At 36.2% G+C, this 13,589-nt stretch overlaps 1 protein-coding gene across 3 annotated transcripts in view; it reads right to left on the reverse strand.

Moving 5' to 3' along the window:
* chst11 (carbohydrate (chondroitin 4) sulfotransferase 11) overlaps nucleotides 1-13,589 on the reverse strand; it is a 63,444-nt gene that overhangs the window by 34,914 nt on the left and 14,941 nt on the right. The window contains exon 2 of one of the 3 annotated variants that reach the window (XM_048154634.1): nucleotides 1,743-1,776. The exons of the other annotated variants lie outside the window; for them this stretch is intronic. The gene's annotated coding sequence lies outside the window, so the exon portion shown is untranslated. The remainder of the gene's footprint in view (nucleotides 1-1,742; nucleotides 1,777-13,589) is intronic. 3 annotated transcript variants of the gene reach the window in all.

A 13,589-nucleotide genomic window follows, 5' to 3' on the forward strand; every position in this document is an offset into this window, starting at 1 on the left:
TTGTTTTGTTTTGTTTTGTTTTGTTTTGTTTTGTTTTGGGACGTACCATAGAAATGCCATGTTTTTTGGACATGTCCCATGGAAATGCCATGTTTTTTGGACATGTCCCATGGAAATGCCATGTTTTTTTGGATATGTCCCATGGAAATGCCATGGTTTTTTTGGACATGTCCCATGGAAATACCATTTTTTGTTTTGTTTTGTTTTGTTTTGTTTTGTTTTGTTTTGTTTTGGGATGTACCATAGAAATGCCATGTTTTTTGGACATGTCCCATGGAAATGCCATGTTTTTTGGACATGTCCCATGGAAATGCCATGTTTTTTTGGATATGTCCCATGGAAATGCCATGGTTTTTTTGGATATGTCCCATGGAAATACCATTTTTTGTTTTGTTTTGTTTTGTTTTGTTTTGTTTTGTTTTGTTTTGTTTTGTTTTGTTTTGTTTTGTTTTGTTTTGGTTTGGTTTGGGACGTACCATAGAAATGCCATGTTTTTTGGACATGTCCCATGGAAATGCCATGTTTTTTTTAACATGTCACATGGAAATGCCATGTTTTGTTTTGTTTTGTTTTGGGACGTACCATATAAATGCCATGTCTTTTGGACATGTCCCATGGAAATGCCATTTTTTTTTGGACATGTCCCATTGAAATGCCATGTTTTTTTTGGACATGTCCCATGGAAATGCCATGTTTTTTTTAACATGTCACATGGAAATGCCATGTTTTGTTTTGTTTTGGGACGTACCATAGAAATGCCATGTCTTTTGGACATGTCCCATGGAAATGTCATGTTTTTTGGACATGTCCCATGGAAATGCCATGTTTTTTGGACATGTCCCATGGAAATGCCATGGGTTTTTGTTGTTGTCGTTGTTTGTTTTTTTGCCTTTTTTGGAGTATCACCTAAAGTCTATATGTATCAATGTTACCATCTGATACCCTCACTGTACCATGGTACAGTGCTTTTTTGTAAGAGTCCTGTTCATTTATCATATTTCTCTTGTGGAAAGAGACGAGGCTTGGTTTAAATTTGCTTTCCACTAAGAGTTCAATGTATTTGGGTGATTTCATTAATCAACGGCTGATAAGCATTGATTGAGTGTGTGTGTGTGTGTGTTTATGTGGACTGAGAGGAAGTGTGTGTTTCCTTCCCACCGGACACGAATATCAGGGAAGATTGTCCACTTTCTCTGATTAACTTTGCTGGCATTTTCTCATTTCTCTTTTGCTCAAGCATTTAATCCTCTAATTATTATTTTGTTATTTTTCAAATAACAATTACTATGACGGCAATGAAGAATATATTAGCACGGCAGAAAGTTCAGCAATGAAATGTTCTGTTTTACATATTCTTAATCTGGTCGAACTTAAAAGACATTACTGAAGTAGTCAGAAGTGTCTGTGAGAACTTAAAACGGAATATTCTGACTCACTGCACCCAAAAAACCACAGGATGATCTTTCCCATTCACCTATGACTTAATGAATGTGTGTGTGTGTGTGTGTGTGTGTGTGTGTGTGTGTGTGTGTGTGTGTGTGTGTGTGTGTGTGTGGCATTAAGCTCTTTTGTCAGATAGGTTTAACACTGTTGTAGCAGCCTAATCCTCTTTTACAGATGTGAAAAAGCGCTAACAATTACTGGGCAAAGTTTGTGTGTGTGTGTGTGTGTGTGTGTTGTGCAAAAGATGTTCTTAAAGGGACAGTTCACCCAAAAATGTAAATTCTATCTCATTTACTTACCCTCATATTGTTCCAAATGTATATGTCTTTGCTTCTGTGGAACACAAAAGAACAAATTTTGAAACATATAATGAAAGTCAGTAGGGTCCAAAACAACAATTGACTTTCACTTAGCAAAAAAAAAAACCTTAGACATTTTCCGTAATATCTTCTTTTGTGTTCCACAGAAGAAAGACAGTCATACAGGTTTGGAAAAACATGAGGGTGAATGCTCATTTTTGGGTGAACTAGCCCTTTGAGGTATCTGTACATAAATTCAAAGTGTTTCCTTCAACTCAACCACACAATAAAGAGCGTCTTCACCCGTATGTCTGGCTTTCCACTTAGTCAGCCAAGTCAAGATGTGTTTGTCATGTTCTCCTACTATATTTCATCAGAGGGGTGTGTGAGTTGGTGTGTGGGTGAGTGCGGTAAAAGTGGTCATCTCTGCGTCTGGTCCGTGGATTGAGGGTCAAGAACGTTGAATCAGAGCTAAATCGCTGGGAGATTGGAGTCTAATAGCCCTTGTTTGTTTTTTCTGTCATGGTGGGGACTTTCCATTCACTTCTATTGGTTTTATACTGAGCTAATAATATTTTTATCCCCTAACCTTCACAGAAAACATCCATTATTTAGTCTGTTTATTAAGGCATTTTCCTCATGGGGACTGTTTGCTTGTCTTCCATTGTAGGTGATTACAAGTTTTACTGTGCTTGAGGGGAAATTTGTTCCCCACAATTTAGGCAAAAGCCAACCTACAGTCGTGAATATGACTACTAACTGCATTATACTTCACTGGACCAATGCTGTGTGTGTGTTTGAGTTGTTTGTGGGGATTTTTATGAGTGTGTCAGCATCCTGGCGGCGTGATGCCGACACAGCACTCTAATTGCATACTGAATGTGGACAAACACACACACACACAGAGCTGTATTCATTATCCAAACTCTTTCTTGAGACGAATCTGCATCCTTAAATTTCCTGTTCCGTCCCTCTTCATCTTTGTATCACTGTCCTTGTGCGAAATGAACGTGCACACGCTCTCTCTTTGGGCGACCTAGGCTGTCATTATTCATCCGTCTCGGTTTTCCCTCTGCGTCTCCATCCGTCCATATTGTCCCTCAGATCACATTACATCTGAAACTAGCCGACAAACGCGTCACCTTGAAGACAGAATGAGAAAGGCTTCAGATCCTTCAAACTCACAAACAATGTGATACGGATGTCATCGAAAGCGCTTTCTGATTCATATGTTTGCTTCAAATATTTTCCTTGGCTGTTTTGATCTGCATTGCAGATTATCAGGATTATCTGCATCTGTCCTGCAACTTTGGCCAAAAACAACAGCCTTACGCAAACGCACAACACGTAGATGTTCAAAGACACATGCACATGCACTTCAGCCTTAAGCATGGCACTAACTCACTGTCAGGATGCTGTCAGGTTTAAAGGTGACCTGCAAACTCTGATGGAAGACACTCTTACACCCTCTCACACACACAAGATGGCAATGATAGTACGAAGCAGATCATAATCAGATAAATTGATGGCTAATGACTGAGTTTAGCTGATCATCTGACCAGATCTTGACCATCTGAGCTGCATCAGCTACTAACACAAACACAACGTTTCCTTATTACATTGTACATGCACGGTCATTAAAGGGATAGTTCATCCAAAAAATTAAAAATTCTATCATTAATCACTCACCCTTATGTTGTTCCAAACGTGTAAGACTTTCATTCATCTTCAGAACATTTTGTTGTCTCTTCAGAATATTCGGACTAAACTGGGTTCGTTTCTCGATATCTTTATCAACTTTTTGAAGCGTCAAAGTGTTAGTTGCGTAGCTGTCTATGGAGGGACTGAAAGCTCTCAGATTTTAGTAAAAAGATCTTCATTTGTGTTCTGAAGATAAACGAAAGTCTTACAAGCTTGATGAGTGTGAGTAAATGATGACAGAATTTTCATTTTTGGGTGAACTATCCCCTTTAAATATGGCACTTTTCACAAATATTGTGCAAATTAGTGTTTCACTGTTTTTAGATATGTTATATATATATATCTTTTAGATATTTTAGATATAAAAATGTCCAACATACAAAATTAAATACGTAGTAAATGTACTTAGTAAATACAAAATAACTATTTTATATATATATATATATATATATATATATATATATATATATATATATATATATATATATATATATATATATATATATACAGTACAGTCCAAAAGTTTGGAACCTCTAAGATTTTTAATGTTTTTAAAAGAAGTTTCGTCTGCTCACCAAGGCTACATTTATTTAATTAAAAATACAGTAAAAAACAGTAATATTGTGAAATATCATTACAATTTAAAATAACTGTTTTCTATTTGAATATATTTCACAAAGTAATTTATTCCTGTGATGCAAAGCTGAATTTTCAGCATCATTACTCCAGTCTTCAGTGTCACATGATCCTTCAGAAATCATTCTAATATGCTGATTTGCTGCTCAAGAAACATTTAATGTGTACAATTGTACAAAATATTTGTGTACAATATTTTTTTTCAGGATTATTTGATGAATAGAAAGTTCAAAAGAACAGTGTTTATCTGAAATCTAATCTTTTGTAACATTATAAATGTCTTTACTGCCACTTTTGATTGATTTAATGCATCCTTGCTGAATAAAAGTATTCATTTCTTTCATTTCTTTTCAAAAAAATAAAAATAAAAATTCTTACTGACCCCAAACTTTTGAACGGTAGTGTATAATGCTACAGAAGCTTTGTATTTCAGATAAATGCTGTTCTTTTGAACTTTCTATTCATCAAGGAATCCTGAAAAAAAAAAGTACACAACTGTTTTCAACATTGAAAATAATCATAAATGTTTATTGAGCAGCAAATCAGCATATTAGAATGATTTCTGAAGGATCATGTGACACTGAAGACTGGAGTAACGATGCTGAAAATTCAGCTTTGCATCACAGGAATAAATTACTTTGTCAAATATATTCAAATAGAAAACAGTTATTTTAAATTGTAATAATATTTCACAATATTACTGTTTTTTACTGTATTTTTAATTAAATAAATGTAGCCTTGGTGAGCAGACGAAACTTCTTTTAAAAACATTGAAAATCTTAGTGGTTCCAAACTTTTGGACTGTACTGTATGTATGTATATATATAAAGTATTTGAATATTATTAATATTCTATTTGTTATTTTATATTATCCCAAATTGGCTAACCCCTTTAGCCATTTTGATGTATTTGTGTGTTTTTATTTTATTTTATACATTTTATTTCATGTTTATATTTAAGTTTATTGCTTGAAAATAATGAAATCCCACAAATAAGGGTACATTTTGGAATAAAATAAATAGAAACTAACACAGCTCGTAAATTATTTATGAGTTGAACAAACAGCATCTTCTGAATGTAAAAGCTGTGTAATTTTTTCTCTATAAAAAAATATAAGTAAACAGACATTGGTGATGCCAGTAGCACAAAAATTACACACTTCACCTTCCTTCACTGACCAAAAAATCTTTTTAAGACTTTTTATGCTATTTTGTGCCCTACACTCTCAGAAAAAATGGGTCACTGGGGCGGTCCCCTTTAAAAAGGTTCTAATATGTACAATTTAGGTACACTTTTGGTACCAATATGTACCTTTGAGGTACAAAGGTGTACATTTTGAAAGGTGTACCGCACTAGTGACTTTCTGTACCTTTTTTCAGAGAGTGTATTTGTGGAAAGTGCCATATGTAGTAAATGAAAAGAGAAAAATCTTCCTCTCAATCAGACAAATAAGTCGACATGTTGGTGGTCTAATGCATAGAGTTGTGTTGTGTTTGTGTGTGCGGACCCCTGCTGTGTGATAACACGTCTGCAGGCTGGAGAGCCATCTGCCACTCAAGGGCTCCATCCATCAAAACAAAACACAAGAGACAGTAAAACAATACAGTGCATTCCCTCACACTCACAGACCACACACACACACACACACAGATAATGAAGGGAGGTTTCCAAACATGTACTGACCTCATAACCAGTCATAGATGACAATGACCTTTTGTGTTCCGCATATGCAATTATTATTGATCCAAACAGCCGAACCTCTCACCTCTCGAGAAGACTATATATGAATAGTCATATGAAATCTTTCACTTTTGACGTTGATGTATAATGCCCACCAGAGTCTCATATAGATCCTCAGGTTAAATATGATTGTTCTTTCTGACATCACTGATGATGCAATAAAGCTTAAAACCATCAGCAGGTTGTCAAGAGCGTTTCCAGGCCAACGCTAAGCACCACTCTGTGTGCCCATGTGGGTAATTAGCTAGACTCGAAGACGGAAGGAAGTGCTTGTGTCAGCTAAAGAGAAGAGAAAGTTTAAAAAAAATTGTTCACATCCCAACTACAACTGAACCATTCCCATAGGAACGTGCACATCCTGGTTTGGAGAATAGGAAACAGACACTGGTCTACAGTTTATGCCGTTGTCATTTCAATGACAGAAACCGCTAGAGCTCAGAAGTTTCATTTCATGTTGCATTCTGTATAGTGATCAAAGACTTGTGCTTCTCACACAGAGGAAGACAAAGCTTTAAAGGGTTTAGTACAGTAATAAGATGGAAAAGATCACCCAAAAACACATCTAAATATGATAATAAAATCACATTTAAATAGGTGCCTCAAGATGTGAAAACTAGAAGATTTTCACTTAAAAGCATGCATGATTGTAGAATATGTTATAATCACTGAATCTCAATCATATTTATAAAAATGTGTTATTTACTTAAGTTAAATTAATGTGTTTCATTTGTCAGTGACTTTTCCTGCAGGCTGCAGCAAATTATTCTTTTTAAAAAAAGCTGATTCATTCAGAAACTAAACAAGAGACTCTTTACAAGTGAATCACTGAATCATTTGCTGAACAGATTTGTTCAAAAACACTGATTCATTCAGAAACTAAACATGTGACTGTCTTTTTGAGTGAATTATTGATACTTTGCTTAATCAATTCATTCAAAAATGCAGATTCAACAGATTCATGCAAATGAAACACCACCTGTGTTTTGCTTGGAGATCCATCAAATCTGATATTCAAATATTGCATCATTGGCTTAACTGATTAGACGTAGCAAATCTGATATTTGATTATTGAATCATTCGCTTAACCGTTTCATTAAAAAAAACTGATTCATTCAGAAACGAAACACTACCTACTGTGTTTTCCTCAGAGAAGCAGGAAATCTGATATTCGTTTACTGAATCATTCACTTAACAGATTAATTAAAAAATGCTGATTCATTCAGAAACGAAACACTACCTGTGTTTTGCTTGGAGATGCATCAAATCTGATATTCAAATATGGAATCATTCACTTAACCATTTAATTTACAAAACACTGATTCATTCATAAACGAAACACTACCTGTGTTTTGCTTGGAGATCCATCAAATCTCATATTCGAATATTGAATCATTCGCTTAACCAATTAGACGTAGCAAATCTGATATCCGATTATTGAATCATTCACTTAACAGATTAATTCAAAAATGCTGATTCATTCAGAAATGAAACACTACCTGTGTTTTGTATGGAGATGCAGCAAATCTGATATTCGAATATTGAATCATTCGCTTAACCGATTAGACGTAGCAAATCTGATATTCGATTATTGAATCATTCACGTAACCGATTCATTCAGAAATGAAACACTACCTGTGTTTTGTTTGGAGATGCAGCAAATCTGATATTCGAATATTGAATCATTCTCTTAACCAATTAGACGTAGCAAATCTGATATCCGATTATTGAATCATTCACTTAACAGATTAATTCAAAAATGCTGATTCATTCAGAAATGAAACACTACCTGTGTTTTGTTTGGAGATGCAGCAAATCTGATATTCGAATATTGAATCATTCTCTTAACCAATTAGACGTAGCAAAACTGATATTCGAATATTGAATCATTCGCTTAACCGATTCATTCAAAAATGCTGATTCATTCAGAAATGAAACACTGTTTTGCTCTGAGATGCAGCAAATCAAACTCCTGCTTAATAAATATTATTATAAATACTGTTTATAATAGGATACAATAATAGGATACTTGTAAATATCATAAATATTATGAGTATTGAACCCAGACAGCAATTTTTTGGACAACATCATCTTAAATAAGCTGAATAAATAAAAAATTGATGTATGGTTTGTTAGGAAATGACAATAATTGCCCAAGATACAACTATTTAAAAATCTGGAATCTGAGTGTGCAAAAAATCAAAATTTTGAGAAAATCCAAATTAAGTCCTTAGCAATGCATATCCACTCACAAAAATACTTTTGATAAATTTACAAAATATCTTCATGGAACATGATCTTTACTTAATATCCTAATGATTTTTGGCATAAATCAATCATTTTGACCCATACAATGTATTGTTGGCTATTTCTACAAACATACCTGTGCGACCTATGACTGGTTTTGTGGTCCAGGGTCACAAATATGTATACAAAACAGTAATTGAAATTGAAGAAGTAAATGACTTCTTTTATGGTGCTTTTTTGTCCTTTTTTTAGAGTTTGATGAACCCAGTAATCATTCACGTTCATTTTGTGGGAAAGGATAGCTTCTAGTTTGCTCAGTCTTCAAAACTCATCTCCATTTGTTTCCCACAAAAAAAGAAAGTCATGTGGTTTCGGTAGATGATGGCAGAGTTGTCATTTTTGAGTAAACTATTCGTTTCATGAACTTTGCTATTGCATTCTCTCCTTCTTATTCTGATGCAACTTCTCCTCTCTGTAACTACTTTTGATTTCAGGTCATTGCGGACAATTTTGTTAGGAAACACAACAACTAACCACATCTGACAACACCACCGGGTGACATCAAGCTGCAAACCTGGCAGATGGTAGACGTTTGTTTATACCAGGGACTCTGGGAAATAAAATGATGGATACTTAAGCTCTTTGAAGCAAAAATGAGGTATCTGATAAACTCTCTAAAGTGTTTACGCACCATAAGTTTTAGAGAGCGCAGTGCATGAATGTGACCCTTTAATCAATATGCCTCTCTCCAAACATATCCGTCTCTCACCAGATTTGCTTGCCTACCATGTATACCGCCCATCTCAGTGGCTTTTTCAGATTAAAAATGAGGCAGAAATGCAATAAATCACTTTAAATGGGTGTTCAGAAAATAGCTTCAAAATGTAAATAAATCTCTCAAACTAGACTCGGCAATTAAAATAAAAGCATCTGACTGAGCTGTATAATGTTGTAGCGTGTTAGAACTGCAGTATGGTCCCCATAGGCATTAAAAAGGCCCTTGGGAGGTTAAAAAAGCATTTAGTCTCCATTTAAGGATGTTCTCTCATTAAAAATGTCTCCTTCCCACATGATAGATTGTATATCAGTGTGCATAGATAGCTGCTGATGTAGTATTTTAATTGCACATTAATTAAAAAAATGCTTTGTCAGGTAGCTTAAAAAGGGTTTCATGTGATAACATCTAATGAGCTTATTTTATTCAAGTCAGAAATATTGTTTAAAGACCCCCTGTGGTGAAAATCAAGTTTTTAATGTTTGTATGTCTATGAGGTGTTTTTAATATGCTTTAAGACAAACCATGTGCAAATTCATCAAGTCGACACCATTACGAGTATATTCTCCTTAAAACTGCAGTGTACCAAAGACATGGATTTGAAACCCGTTTGCTGCCACCACAAACATGTAACCAATCCCGTCAACGTGTGGACGGGGCTTTTCTCCATTGACTTTCTATGACATTCAAAGCATCTCTAAGGATGCTGATTTTTAGAAGGCAGCTGTCTGACTTTGAGATGGTGAACGGGAACGTGGTTTGCGTAACATTAGTGACACATTATTAGCTTTTTGATAACGTAGTCAAGCCAAAGGCGAATCATTTCAATTACTGTTACATACATAAAACGCATTACCATTCTGACACATCGACTTGTAGACGACCCTCTATAATTCACTCTTCCTCTTCTTCTTTTGAATCAGTTTCTGGTTGAAACATAAATGGCTGAATTAAACCAATATTTCCACTTGCCATTGTGTAGCGTTTGCTACAGTTGAGCGAGTAGATGTAGTCTGAGCTGGTGTGATTGAGTGGAGGCGGGGACTAATTTGCATATTCATAGCTCCATCTATACTAAATGAAGCAAGGGTGTAGAGTTACATTCAAGCTATTTTAAGACATAAAGAAATTATTTTCACAGGGAAAATTTTTTTAAATATGTCATTTGGATTATCAAAGATGAGTTTTAATGGATAAAATTATTGACTGCAGACAGGAAGACTTTAATATGACTGAAACAATCTCATTAATAAATAAATTTAATGGTCAGGTCAAGTGGAAATAGTTCCTTAAACTTAACATTAAATAAAAATCTGCACTATTTATATGAATTTATGTTCCTGGTCTTATTGTGAAAAATGATTCAGTGCATGTTATTCCAAAAAAAAAAAAAAAAAACGTAATTATTATATAATTACATAAAAATAATAAATATAATAATCCTCTGAAACTACTCTCCTTTAACGCTGATGTCACTTACAGTTGGTTGTGTTGGCAATTAGATAATATTAACCATTAGCCAAAAAGTTACTTAGGCATTGTTTTAGCAAACTTGTATGTAATGGCCATTTTTCATTATCCAATCACTTCCTGATGGATAAAATCACGTCCCATCCTACATTTTATCTCACTTCACTCAAAAATATGTCACATTATGGAAGCAAAATGGGTTGCAAACAACAAATCATGATGACATTAAGATTCACTCTAAAAAAATGTTGGGTTAAAAACAACCCAAGTTGGGTTGTAAATGGACAAACCCAGCGACTGGATTCTTTTAACCCAGCGGTTGGGTTAAATGTTTGCCCAAAGTGCTGGGCAGTTTTATTTAACCCAACTATTGTTTAAAAATGACTATATGTCTGGCTTAAAATGAACCCAAAATAGGTTGGAAATTAAAACTCAGACACATAATTACTAGAGGCAACAATAATAATCAAAAGGTGAACATTTATTAATAAGCAATTTAATAAATGTTTATTGTTTAATTATTATTCTTTAAACTTATTAACAGCCTATTAATTTCCAACATACTTTGGGTTCATTTTAAGACAGCCATATAGTCATTTTTAAACAAAGGTTGAGTTGAATAAAACTACCGAGCAGGTTGAGCAAACATTTAACCCAACTGCTGGGTTAAAACAATCCATTTGCTGGGTTAAAACAACTCAACCGCTGGGTTAAAAAAAACAACCTATTCGCTGGGTTAAAAAAAACAACCTATTCGCTGGGTTAGAACCACCCATTTGCTGGGTTAAAACAACCCATTTGCTGGGTTAAAACAACCCATTTGCTGGGTTAGAACCACCCATTCGCTGAGTTAAAACAACCTATTCGCTGGGTTAGAACCACCCATTTGCTGGGTTAGAACCACCCATTTGCTGGATTAAAACAACCCATTTGCTGGGTTAGAACCACCCATTTGCTGGGTTAAAACAACCCATTTGCTGGGTTAGAACCACCCATTCGCTGAGTTAAAACAACCCATTCACTGGGTTAAAACAACCCATTTGCTGGGTTAAAACCCAACCACTGGGTTAAAACAGCCCATTCGCTGAGTTAAAACAACCCATTCGCTGGGTTAGAACCACCCATTTGTTGGGTTAAAACAACCCATTTGCTGGGTTAAAACAACCCATTCGCTGGGTTAAAACAGCCCATTCGCTGGGTTAAAACCCAACCACTGGGTTAAAACAGCCCATTCGCTGAGTTAAAACAACCCATTCGCTGGGTTAGAACCACCCATTTGTTGGGTTAAAACAACCCATTTGCTGGGTTAGAACCACCCATTCGCTGAGTTAAAACAACCCATTTGCTGGGTTAGAACCACCCATTTGCTGGGTTAAAACAACCCATTTGCTGGGTTAAAACAACCCATTTGCTGGGTTAGAACCACCCATTCGCTGAGTTAAAACAACCCATTCACTAGGTTAAAACAACCCATTTGCTGGGTTAAAACCCAACCACTGGGTTAAAACAGCCCATTCGCTGAGTTAAAACAACCCATTCGCTGGGTTAGAACCACCCATTTGTTGGGTTAAAACAACCCATTTGCTGGGTTAGAACCACCCATTTGCTGGGTTAGAACCACCCATTCGCTGAGTTAAAACAACCCATTCGCTGGGTTAAAACCCAACCACTGGGTTAAAGCAGCCCATTCGCTGAGTTAAAACAACCCATTCGCTGGGTTAGAACCACCCATTTGTTGGGTTAAAACAACCCATTTGCTGGGTTAGAACCACCCATTTGCTGGGTTAGAACCACCCATTCGCTGAGTTAAAACAACCCATTCGCTGGGTTAAAACCCAACCACTGGGTTAAAACAGCCCATTCGCTGAGTTAAAACAGCCCATTCGCTGGGTTAAAACAACCCATTTGCTGGGTTAAAACCCAACCACTGGGTTAAAACAGCCCATTTGCTGAGTTAAAACAACCCATTTGCTGGGTTAAAACAACCCATTTGCTGGGTTAGAACCACCCATTTGCTGGGTTAGAACCACCCATTCGCTGAGTTAAAACAACCCATTTGCTGGGTTAAAACCCAACCACTGGGTTAAAACAGCCCATTCGCTGGGTTAAAACAACCCATTTGCTGGGTTAAAACCCAACCACTGGGTTAAAACAGCCCATTTGCTGAGTTAAAACAACCCATTCGCTGGGTTAAAACAACCCATTTGCTGGTTAGAACCACCCATTTGCTGGGTTAAAACAACCCATTTGCTGGGTTAAAACAACCCATTTGCTGGGTTAAAACCCAACCACTGGGTTAAAACAGCCCATTCGCTGAGTTAAAACAACCCATTCGCTGGGTTAGAACCACCCATTTGTTGGGTTAAAACAACCCATTTGCTGGGTTAGAACCACCCATTTGCTGGGTTAGAACCACCCATTCGCTGAGTTAAAACAACCCATTCGCTGGGTTAAAACAACCCATTTGCTGGGTTAAAACCCAACCACTGGGTTAAAACAGCCCATTTGCTGAGTTAAAACAACCCATTTGCTGGGTTAAAACAACCCATTTGCTGGGTTAGAACCACCCATTTGCTGGGTTAGAACCACCCATTCGCTGAGTTAAAACAACCCATTTGCTGGGTTAAAACCCAACCACTGGGTTAAAACAGCCCATTCGCTGGGTTAAAACAACCCATTTGCTGGGTTAAAACCCAACCACTGGGTTAAAACAGCCCATTTGCTGAGTTAAAACAACCCATTCGCTGGGTTAAAACAACCCATTTGCTGGTTAGAACCACCCATTTGCTGGGTTAGAACCACCCATTCGCTGAGTTAAAACAACCCATTTGCTGGGTTAAAACCCAACCACTGGGTTAAAGCAGCCCATTCGCTGAGTTAAAACAACCCATTCGCTGGGTTAAAACAACCCATTTGCTGGGTTAAAACCCAACCACTGGGTTAAAACAGCCCATTTGCTGACTTAAAACAACCCACCCGCTCGGTTGAAAAAAAAAAACAACCGCTGGGTTAAAACAACCCAACCGCTGGGTTAAAAAAAAACAACCACTGGGTTAAAACAACCCATTTGCTGGATTAAAACAACCCAATCGCTGGGTTTGTCCATTTTCAACCCAACTTGGGTTGTTTTTAACCCAGCATTTTTTAGAGTGTAACAACTGTATATTTTCAATTTTTACAGTAGCTATTTCCAAGATGCTTCATTCCTATTCATCAGTTTGACAGAACTGGATCATTGTAAGTGATTAACATAAATGTCCAGAAGATAATTAAAAACTGAA

Source organism: Megalobrama amblycephala, linkage group LG14, assembly GCF_018812025.1.
Source record: "Megalobrama amblycephala isolate DHTTF-2021 linkage group LG14, ASM1881202v1, whole genome shotgun sequence".
NCBI lineage: Eukaryota > Metazoa > Chordata > Actinopteri > Cypriniformes > Xenocyprididae > Megalobrama > Megalobrama amblycephala.